The sequence below is a fragment of the Arachis ipaensis genome, chromosome B1 (genome assembly GCF_059453495.1).
Source record: "Arachis ipaensis isolate K30076 ecotype BB chromosome B1, ASM5945349v1, whole genome shotgun sequence".
NCBI classification, from domain to species: domain Eukaryota; kingdom Viridiplantae; phylum Streptophyta; class Magnoliopsida; order Fabales; family Fabaceae; genus Arachis; species Arachis ipaensis.
Window position 1 is genome coordinate 58207098 of NC_142436.1, and position 10289 is coordinate 58217386.

The 10289-nt window shown below is 40.5% G+C and overlaps 1 non-coding gene across 1 annotated transcript; it reads left to right on the forward strand.

Moving 5' to 3' along the window:
* Window positions 1–8476: 8476 nt before the first annotated feature.
* Window positions 8477–8583, forward strand: LOC148576700 (small nucleolar RNA R71). The gene has a single exon (XR_015903580.1). It is a non-coding gene; the product is annotated as a small nucleolar RNA R71 (small nucleolar RNA).
* The last annotated feature ends 1706 nt before the right edge of the window (window positions 8584–10289 follow it).

A 10289-nucleotide genomic window follows, 5' to 3' on the forward strand; every position in this document is an offset into this window, starting at 1 on the left:
GATAATGAGAAGAAGGAAAGCAAGTGAACTCCAACAGGTTGTATTGTTAAGTGATTGTTTACATCAAATACTGCTGTGATTGAAAGTTGGGTTGTATCCTTATTTGCCCTGCCTGTCTGCATAGTATAGTTTTTTTTTATATATACCCCCTGCCTGCCTGTATAGCATAGTTTTTCTTTATAATTCAATAAGCAAGATGCTTGATCATTCTCAACATTCTTATCTTCAAAACTTGTTTGCCCTCAATTTTCAAGAATGCATCACATGAAAGTTCTTTGAAAAGAAGGATTGAGGAATTAAACAATTTTGAGGCAAGCAAAAGATTAGGAGAAGTGGTGGTTCTAGTTGTATGATTATGTATTGAGGTTGCATGCTTGTGAAAACTTGCATGGGAGCTCATAGGCAGGACATGAAGTTCAAAGAAGTATTGTGGAGATTCTCAAAAATTTATTGATCCAAGAAGCAGCAAACAAAACAAAAGAAAGAAAAGAAAATACAAAAATAAAAAAAAAGAACATGGCCCAAGGCTCTGAGCATCAATTACTAGGCAGAAAAAGAAAGAAAGAAACAAAAACTCAAAGAGTTGTTATCCTAGTAAATGCTTGTGGTTGAAGTGTGTCAAAGAAAGAGGCTTGAGCAAGTAAATCCTTAGGGGTGCTTTAACACCTAATACCTTAAAACCAACTGGTTTAGGAGTATTGATTGAAAGCTTGTCTAAAGAGCGGCTTTGAGACATGATACTTAGAGTCGAGGCCAAAGCACAGAAACTATAAGCTGCTTCAAGGTGATTACATATAAAGAGATCTCCATGATACCATTTGGATGAAAATCCTAAGACCTAAGACTCCCAATATGTGAGGACTAGTAAGCACTGAGGCCCTTGCAAGAGCACATGATTTAGAGTTCACCCCACTGTACCTGATCACTTCACTCACTGGACTTTACAAGTTATTCTTCAATCCATCTTAATTGAAAGAACCTTGGAGCATAAATTTATTTCTTGCTTGAGGACAAGCAAGCTTTAAGTTTGGTGTTGTGATGACAAGTCATCTTAGCCTAGTTTCACTAGCCCTTTTCTTTAGTTTTCAATTGAATTATGCACTTTCTTGAGCCATAAGCAAGCTAATTGGGTAGATTTTCATGTTTCCTTTGATTTAATCAACCATGTATGAATTCATGCTATTTCATGAGGTTTTATACTATAATTGTCACATATTATGAAAGAATGAATATCTCATGATTTTAAGCATAGCTTTGATGTGTTTGGTTGATTAATGATAGGTGAAGAAAGCTTGGAGAAAGGTTGAAGCAAGAAGGAATAGCTAGGAGTAAAGAGAAGACAATGGAATAAGTGAAATTGAACCAGGAAGCAAAAAGCTGGACCTAAAGTTAGCCTCAAACTTTTGCACAAACTTTTGGGTGAAAAGTTAGCTCCAACGTTAGCCCCTAACTTTTGGGCTAACGTTGGAACTTGAAAATCACTCCCTGGGTACCAAAAGTTTGTGCCAACGTTAGCCCCTAACTTTGAGGCTAACGTTGGCACATGAAAATCACCCCTGGGCACCAAAAGTTTGCGCCAACGTTAGCCCCTAACTTTGAGGCTAACGTTGGCATGAGAAAAACCTCCCTGGCCACCAAAAGTTTGCGCCAACGTTAGCCCCTAACTTGGTGGCTAACGTTGGCACATGAAAATCACAAGGGGAGGAGCAAAATTTTGCGCCAACGTTAGCCCCTAACTTGGTGGCTAACGTTGGCGCCACAAGTGCACTAAGGAAGGCCAACGTTGGAGCAAAAGTTAGACCCCTAACTTTTGCCCCAACGTGGATAGCAGCAAATCAAGTAGGCTGATATGAAAAGTTAGAGCAAAAGTTAGCTCAAACTTTTGGTCCAACTTTTGCAAAACTCCAACCCGGTTCAATTGGTTCATTTTGGTTCCTCTTCAAACTCCAAGAGCAATCAACCAAGGCCTCTTTCAACCCAATTTCACCAAGAGCAAAGGCCCAACTCAAGGCTTGAAGATCATTTGAAGAAAGTGTATAAATAGGATAGAATTCAAGTTTTTCAGAGAGCTTTTTTTTTAGAGCTTTCCCTTTGAATTTTCATAATAGTTTTCGGAGAGCTTTGGATATTGAGTGATCTTTAATTTCTTAGTCTTGGGGAAGGAGAATTCACTTCTCTTCGTCTTAGTTTTATTGCTTTCAATTTCAATTACAATTGTCTTGGATCTTGGGTTGGAGAATTGAAGAAATTCTGTTTCAATCTCATCCTTGGATCTCTCTGCTTTATTTACTGCTTGAGTGAATTTAATTTCTGTTAATTGCTCTTCATCTACTTTCCTTGCAATTTACAATTCCCTTGCAATTTTTCTTGTTGGATCTAGGAAGGCATTGAGATCTAGACTTGGTTTTCTAGTCTCTGGGTCCTGAGATCTGAATTCTCAATTTACATTTTGTTTCTTGCTTTTAATGTTCATTTACTTTACTGCTTCAAGATCCGATTCAACCCAAACCTTCTTTTACTCTTTTGTTTGATGCAAGTTACTTTTCTTTGTTTAATTTCTGCAAATCCAACTCCCAATCCCCTTTACATTTCGAGCCATTTACATTTCTTGCACTTTAAGATTCCGCAATTTACATTTCTTGCACTCTAAGTTTCTGCCATTTAATTTCTTGTTCTTTAAGATTCAGCAATTTAATTTCCTGCTCTCTTTAATTTCATGCAATTTACATTCTGCAAATCACAAATCACCCAACCAAAACTTGATTCGCTTGACTAAATCAACCACTAAACTAAAATTGCTCAATCCTTCAATCCCTGTGGGATCGACCTCACTCCCGTGAGTTTTTATTACTTGATGCGACCCGGTGCACTTGCCGGTTAGATTTGGGTGTTTTGGGAGAAATTCGTTTCTCCACCAAAATAACTCATCACATCACAACACCAAACTTAAAGCTTGCTTGTCCCTAAGCAAGTACTGGAACAAGAGAATGATGAAAGGAATGCTAAGAGAAATGAGTCATTCTTGTGGAAGTCATGTCCCTGGTTTTATGGTGGTTTCATGCATAGCAACTTAGGTTCATTCCTGGCTTTCAGACCTTTATCATGTCTTAGAATACTCACTGTGATTGCATCCCATGAGACTTTTATTCATTGATCCTTTTGTTGTTATTTCAGGGCTTATTTTTTTTTAAGCTAAGTGCTCTGTAAGGGGGCAACTCTTTAAAATAAGCTTTCAGCCAACACTCCCGAACCAGTTGGTTCAAGGTGCTAGGTGTTGAAGCACTCCTAAGGACTTACTTGCTCAAGTCTCTCCCCCATACATACACACCACAGACACATAGTTGATTTATTTTCTTTTCTTGAGACCTTGGTGTCCATCACCTCTTTGGGTTACTAAATGCTCTGTGATGAGGGTTACTCTTGATAGTGAACTTTCAGCTGATAATCCCGGGTTAGTTAACCCAAGTTACCAAGTGATAAGGCACTCCTAAGAGCTTATTCATCCAAGTATATCCGTCACACAGGAGCACCACAGACACATGTCTCAAGATTAAGACCATTGGTGCCTAGCCTTATTGCTTACTATTTTTCTTTTATTCCTCAACTTTGATTGTTCTTTCCCTTTTTCTTATTAGGATCTTCTTATTTATCTAGTCTCATGGGGTGTGTCTCAAGCATAGTATTCATGATAGATAGTTGTCTTCCCACCTTTGTGGTTGAACCAACTTAGCTAACTTATGACCACACTACAAACTCAGGAACTTACTCCATAGTATGAACTCCTCTCTGGTCTTTTGAAAACACTCATTCTCTTTTCATTTGATTCAAAGGGACAAGTATACAAATAAGCAAAGTCAGGATGCAGTGACATAAGGACTAGCAATCATAGACCTCTTTAATACAAAAACTTAAAAGACGGAATTTAAAAAGGTTTAAACTGAAATGGAAGCAAGTTCTATTTCATACAAGATCTTCCTTATTTAAGGCATAGAGAAAGATGGACCAAAGAAGAAACTCCACCACCTTTTATTCTTGTGGATGTCCATGCTCTCCTTCTTGATTGCTTGTGCTCCCACTTCCCTTGCCTTTTCCAAGCAGCTTCTTCCAGAAACCACCATCTTCCATCTTCTTCTTGAGTGTTTCCTTTTGCTATTTCACCTTCCTCTCTTCTTGTTCTACAAAATCTTTTTGGACCTCATCATATGTAGGGATGGCATAGTGTAGATGGTGCATATTACTGGACATGTAGTTCAACTTGGCTTGAGTGTTGACGTTGAACTCCTCCCGATGTAGTTGCCGTCCTTCATTAAGTACAGTGAACTCATTGAATGCTTTCATCTGGGCTATTTGTCGCTGATTGAGTTCATGCAAATGTTTATCTTGACGTTCTTGCCTCTCAATAACTTGGTGGATGGTTTGAGTGAGCTGGGAGTATTGTTCCTGTTGCTGCTCCATTTGTTGTTTCTTCCACTCTTCTTGTTGGCTTATCCAGTTCAATATTTGCTCTTGTCCTTCCATATGTCTCATCCCCAAATCTTCAATAGCTCTTAGAAGGTGATTCATATTCAAATCGGCTGGGTAAGGATGCTCTCCCTGTTGATATTCTTCCTGATGAGACTCCTCTTGGTGAGCTCCTTCCTTTGCTTTTAGTTTCCCTATTTGTGGCCTTCTTTGTTGCTGAGCAGGTGTAGTATAGGCCATACGCTGGGTTGTCATTAGCCTCCCTGGGTTTACCCAGTCTAGATTGCTATCCTCAAAGACCACCTTGGCCTTTGTGCACAATCGGAGAATGGTGCTGGGGTACCAAAGCCTGGCACCTGATTCAAGCTTCTCAGCTGAATCTTGAATTCCTTCAGCTATAAGTTCATGCACGTTGATTTCTCCACCTTGTACTAGGCAATGTACCATAGTTGCTCGATTAATATTTACCTCTGAATTATTTGCAGCTGGGAGAATAGACCTCCTCACGAGTTCAAACCACCCCTTGGCCTCTGGGCTAAGGTCTCCCCTCTTGATGAGCCGGGGTCTCCCATCTCCATACCTCTCCCAGTCAGCTGCTATAACACAGATGTCAGTCACTATCTCAGTGAGCTCATGATTGTCTTGGCTTTTACTTATCCTTGCATGATAGCTAGGCTCATCAAAGTGTGGTGATTTCAGGTGAAGAGTTCTTATTATAGCATTTGGGCTGTAGTCTACCTCCTTTCCTCTTACATAGCTTTTGAAGGTTGGGGCCCTAGTTTTGTCTTCTCTGACCATATTTGTGTAGAATTCTTTGATGAGGTTTGCATTGATCTTCCCCTCTGGATTGGTGAGCAATTGCCACCCTCTTCCTTCAATCTTTTCCCGAATCTGTGGGCATTCGTCTTCATTAATTTGGAAGGTTAACTCGGGCAGTATCTTTTTGAGCTTTATCCGCTCAAATTCTCGTTCATGGAAGGCAGTCTTGAATCTCTTCTCGTCGAAGGGAATGTTCTCCATTGGTTCCTTCCTCTTCTGCCTCTTGGAGCTTGATGATGCCATGAATGAAGTTAAAGCGAAAAGGGTGTAGTGAAGGGAAGAGATGTGGGATTTAGAGAGTGGGAAGTTGAAGAATTGGTTGCTGGAAAGTGAAGTGCAAGGGGTATGAATTTCGAATGTGGAGATGGTGTGGATTTGATCCACTTATATAGAGAAGTGATGAAGAGATGAAAGGTGTGGATTGATGGGGTTGGTGTATGATGAACGGATGGGGTTTTGTATGGAGTAAGCACGAGGATCTTCAACTTTATGATGGAGTTGGTTCACTTTCCAAGTTTGTTCTTCCTCCAATGTTGCATGGCAACCATTCCCAATGCATTCCCCCTTGAGGCACGTGTGTAGTACCCTCTTCATGAAGTGGCCGAACCTTTCCCATTAAATTGTCCAATCAATCTCTTTCAATGCTCCTTTTCTTTTCCCTATAAAAAATAAAATAAGAAAAATCAATATCATAAAAAAGTTTTTAAACTTTTCGGCTAGTATGATAAAGAGAAGAAAAGATTTTGCTTATTCATGAACTCCAACTAACGAACCAACTGTGTATCCTTATATGCATATTGGTGGCACCATGGGGTGACACCAAACTTAGTTTGGAGCACTGTGATGAAAAGTTCTGTTCAAAGCTCCAAGACTAGCATGCTCTCTGTTTTATTCATGCTTTTTTGGTACGCTTTGAACACCAAATTTGTTCTTCACTATATACTGCAATATAAGGACTTCACCAAGTTTGGGTTGGAATTCATGAATATTGACTTATTCACTAGTAAAAGCTAATAAAACATGGGTTGCCTCCCATGAAGCACTTCTTTAGCGTCAATAGCTTGACGTTTCTCCTTCATCAGGGAGGTTGATAATGCTTCAAGTCCTCCCCTCTTGCCTTGGACTTATATCCATTGGTTGTATCAATGATCTCTACATGTTCCAAGGAGAGAACTCTGTTGATAGTGAAGACCTTAGGTAACTGAGATGGTACAGTGGGGAGATTAGGGGGGATATTTGGGAAGTAAGCTGAGATCACTTTATCTCCTGGAGAGAAGCCTTTCGTAGGGATCTTCTTGTTCCTCCACCCCCTTGGTACCTTCTTCTTTATCCCTTTTGATGCTGCCTTGCTCTTGGCGACTTCTTCTTCTAAGGGAATTTTGTTGTTGTCTTCACATGCTTCTGGTGGTTTAGGTTCCTCCAGCTTCTCCTTGAGCTGTGACAATTGCTGTTTGCCTTGTTCATCATTCAGTGGGGTTATCAGATGTGTTGGCTGTGCTTCAGTGCTTGTTTCCTCTGTCAGCATCTCATTATGGTCATTGCTTGGTTCTTTGTTTTCTTGGTCTGCTTCTTGTGAGAGTTTGAAGACATTAAAGCTGAGTCGTTCATCATGGATCCTCAATATTAGCTCCCCTCGCTCCACATCTATGAGTGCTCTGGCTGTAGCTAGGAATGGTCTTCCCAATATGATTGGGTGAGTGTGACTCTCTTCCATGTCCAAGATGACAAAGTCTGTAGGAAGAAAGTATTTCCCCACCTTTAACAACACGTTTTCCACCACCCCTCTTGCTTGTTTTTGAGTTTTGTCAGCCAGCCTGATGACTACATCTGTAGGCAATATCTCATTGATCTGCAGCCTCTTCACCAGGGACAAGGGCATTAAGTTGATGCTTGCTCCCAAATCACAGAGTGCTCTATCAAATATTGTTTCCCCTATGGCACAGGGGACATGAAAACTCCCTGGATCTTTTCTTTTCGTAGGCAACTGCGGTTGAATGAGGGCACTGCACTCCTTGTTCATCACTATAGTTTGGCCTCCCTTGAGTGAGCTTTTCCTGGGAAGCAGCTCCTTCATATACTTGATGTATGTAGGCATTTGTTGGATAGTCTTGATGAACGGTATGTTCACATGCAAAGTTGCAAACAAGTCAAGGAATCTTGAGTAAATTCTTTTCTCCACAGCACCATTGAGCAGCTGGGGAAAAGATGCATAGAGTCTCAGCAGCTCCTGTTTTGAGATTTCTGGTTCTTGGTACTCTTTTTCCTCCTTCTTTACCGAGGTATCTTCAGGTTGTTCTGACAGCTTGCTTGGCTTGTCCTCAGTCTCCTTATTACTTACAGTGACCATCTTGCAATCTTCCCATCTTACCTTTTTTGTTTCACCTCTCGGATTCTTCTTTGTGTCACTTGGGAATCCATCTGTGGGTTTGGGAATTTGCTCAGAGAGATACCCTACTTGAGATTCCAACCTCTTGATTGTGTCTCCCTGGTTCTTGAAACTGGCTCGCACTTCCTCCTTGAACACCTTGTTGTCTTGAATCTCCTTGCTTATGCCTTCAAGTAGATTCTCAATCCTTGAGATTCTTTCATCAAATGATGATAGGTCAGGCTGAGTAGGGTTATTCTGGCCTTGATATGAATGTGGGGAGGTGTTGTTATGGGGGTGTTGATATGGTCTAGATGTGAAGTGTTGGTGGGCTGCATTGTTTGGATTTGGGCGTCTTTGATCAAGGCTTTGGTCTTGTTGATTTCCCCACCCAAAGTTTGGGTGATTCCTCTATCCAGGGTTGTAGGTCTTGGAGTATGGATCATGGTTTTGCCTAGGTGAATTCCCAATGTAGTTGGCTTGCTCCTGACTACCCTCTGCTTCTTCATTCACTCCTTCTTGGGTTGTTGATGAAGTGGAGATTGCTGCTACTTGGTTACTCTCCATCTTCTTGGTGAGGTCAGCCAGCTGCTGGGTAATGAGCTTGTTTTGGGCCAGCAGAGCATCTACATTATTCAGCTCCATCACTCCTCTAGTGTTCCCTCTTTCGGAGGCATAGAAGTAGTCATTCTCTGCTACTGTTTCAATGACATCTATGGCCTCCTCAATGGTCTTCTTCTTGTTCAAAGATCCTCCGGATGAATAGTCTATGGCCTTCTTTGACTCATAAGAGAGCCCTTCATAGAAAATGTGCAGCTACACCATTCATTGAACATATCTGGTGGGCACCTCCTTGTTAGGTCTTTAAACCTTTCCCATGCTTCATATAGAGTCTCACCATCTTGTTGCCTGAAAGTTTGGACCTCATCTCTCAGCCTATTGATTCATTGAGGAGGGTAAAATCTTGCTAAGAATTTGTTCACCACGTCTTCCCAAGTTGTCAAGCTTTCCCTTGGGAAAGACTCCAGCCACTTGGCTGCCTTATCTTTGAGTGAGAATGGAAATAAGAGCAGTCCATAGGCGTCAGGATGAACACCATTAGACTTCACTGTGTCACATATTCTCAAGAAGGTGGTTAGATGTTGATTGGGGTCCTCTTGGACACTCCCTCCGAACGAACAGTTGTTCTGAACAAGGGTGATGAGCTGTGGCTTCAGTTCAAAATTGTTGGCATGGATGGTTGGCTTTTGAATGCTACTTCCACAGTTTCCTGGGTTTGGATTGATGTAAGAGCCTAAAACTCTTCTATCTTCCCCAGCATGATTTGCTCGACCTCCTCTGCCATGGTTGTGAGCCTCTTCTTCATGATGGTTTTCCATATTTTCTTCCATGTTTGGTTCAAAATATTCCTCAAAGTATTCCTCCTCTTCTTCAGCACCAACTACACGTTTTTCTCTTGCCTCCCTCCTTAGTCTAAGGAAGGTTCTCTCAGGTTCAGAATCAAAGGAAGTTGAAGCCCCGCTTCTTCTCCCTGTCATACAACCAACAAGTACAAGCAAAGAGAATAGGTGCAGAAAGTATATCTGTCAGAATTACTGTTAGTGTGAGTGATGCAATATATCAAACAGTTAGTGGGTTAGTGAGATAAATAGTAAATAACAAAGAAAAAGTAAGGGAGAAGGAAAGAAATTAACTAAAACAGAAAGTAAATGACTCAAACAGAAATTTAAATCAAACAAAAATAAAATGCTCGATCTAGTTATCCTCCAATCTAATCATTGTTGATGCACAATCAATCCCCGGCAACGGCGCCATAAACTTGATGCACGAAAAACTTGTCTCACAACAAATTTCCTTCGGCAAGTGTACCGAATTTGTCGTCAAGTAAAAACTCACAATAGAGTGAGGTCGAATCCCACAAGGATTGATTGATCAAGCAACTTTAATTAGAGGAATGTTCTAGTTGAGCGAATCCAGAATTTGAGTTGAGAGTTGCAGAAAATAAAATGGCGGGAAGGTAATGGACAGAAAAGTAAATGCTAGAATTAAAGAGCTAAAAGTAAATGACTAAAAGTAAATTGCAGAATTGTAAATGGGAATGGGGGAATTGCTCATAAAAGTAAATAACAGAAATTAAAGAGAATGGGTAAGATCAGAAATGGAGAGTTCATTGGGCTTAGGAGATGTTGCATTCTCCGGATCAATTTCATTTTCATCTCTTCCTCAATCAATGCACTCATTGATCTTGTTGGCAATCTTAAGTGATTGAATTACAATTTCTTGTAATTCAATCTCTCAAATCTTGATCAATAGCTAATTCCTTGGTCAATTGCTCATGAGAAGAGATGAAGTATGGTCACTGATTATACCACATGCATTTTCCAAACCAAGTTTTGAGAGGATTATAGTCACATATCAATCCAAACCCAATTTGGTCCAGCATGAGAAAGCATTTCTAGCTTGATCTCTTCATTCCTCTTTCAAGGTTCAGAAGAGATCCAAGTATGAATAGCTTCTTTTCCAAGATAACTACCCAATTGGATGAAGATCGAAAGCTTTCAAGTAAAATCAAGAGAAAAGATAGAAGAAGAATAATGAAAACTAGTATTGATCCATCAAATTACAACAGAGCTCTCTAACCCAA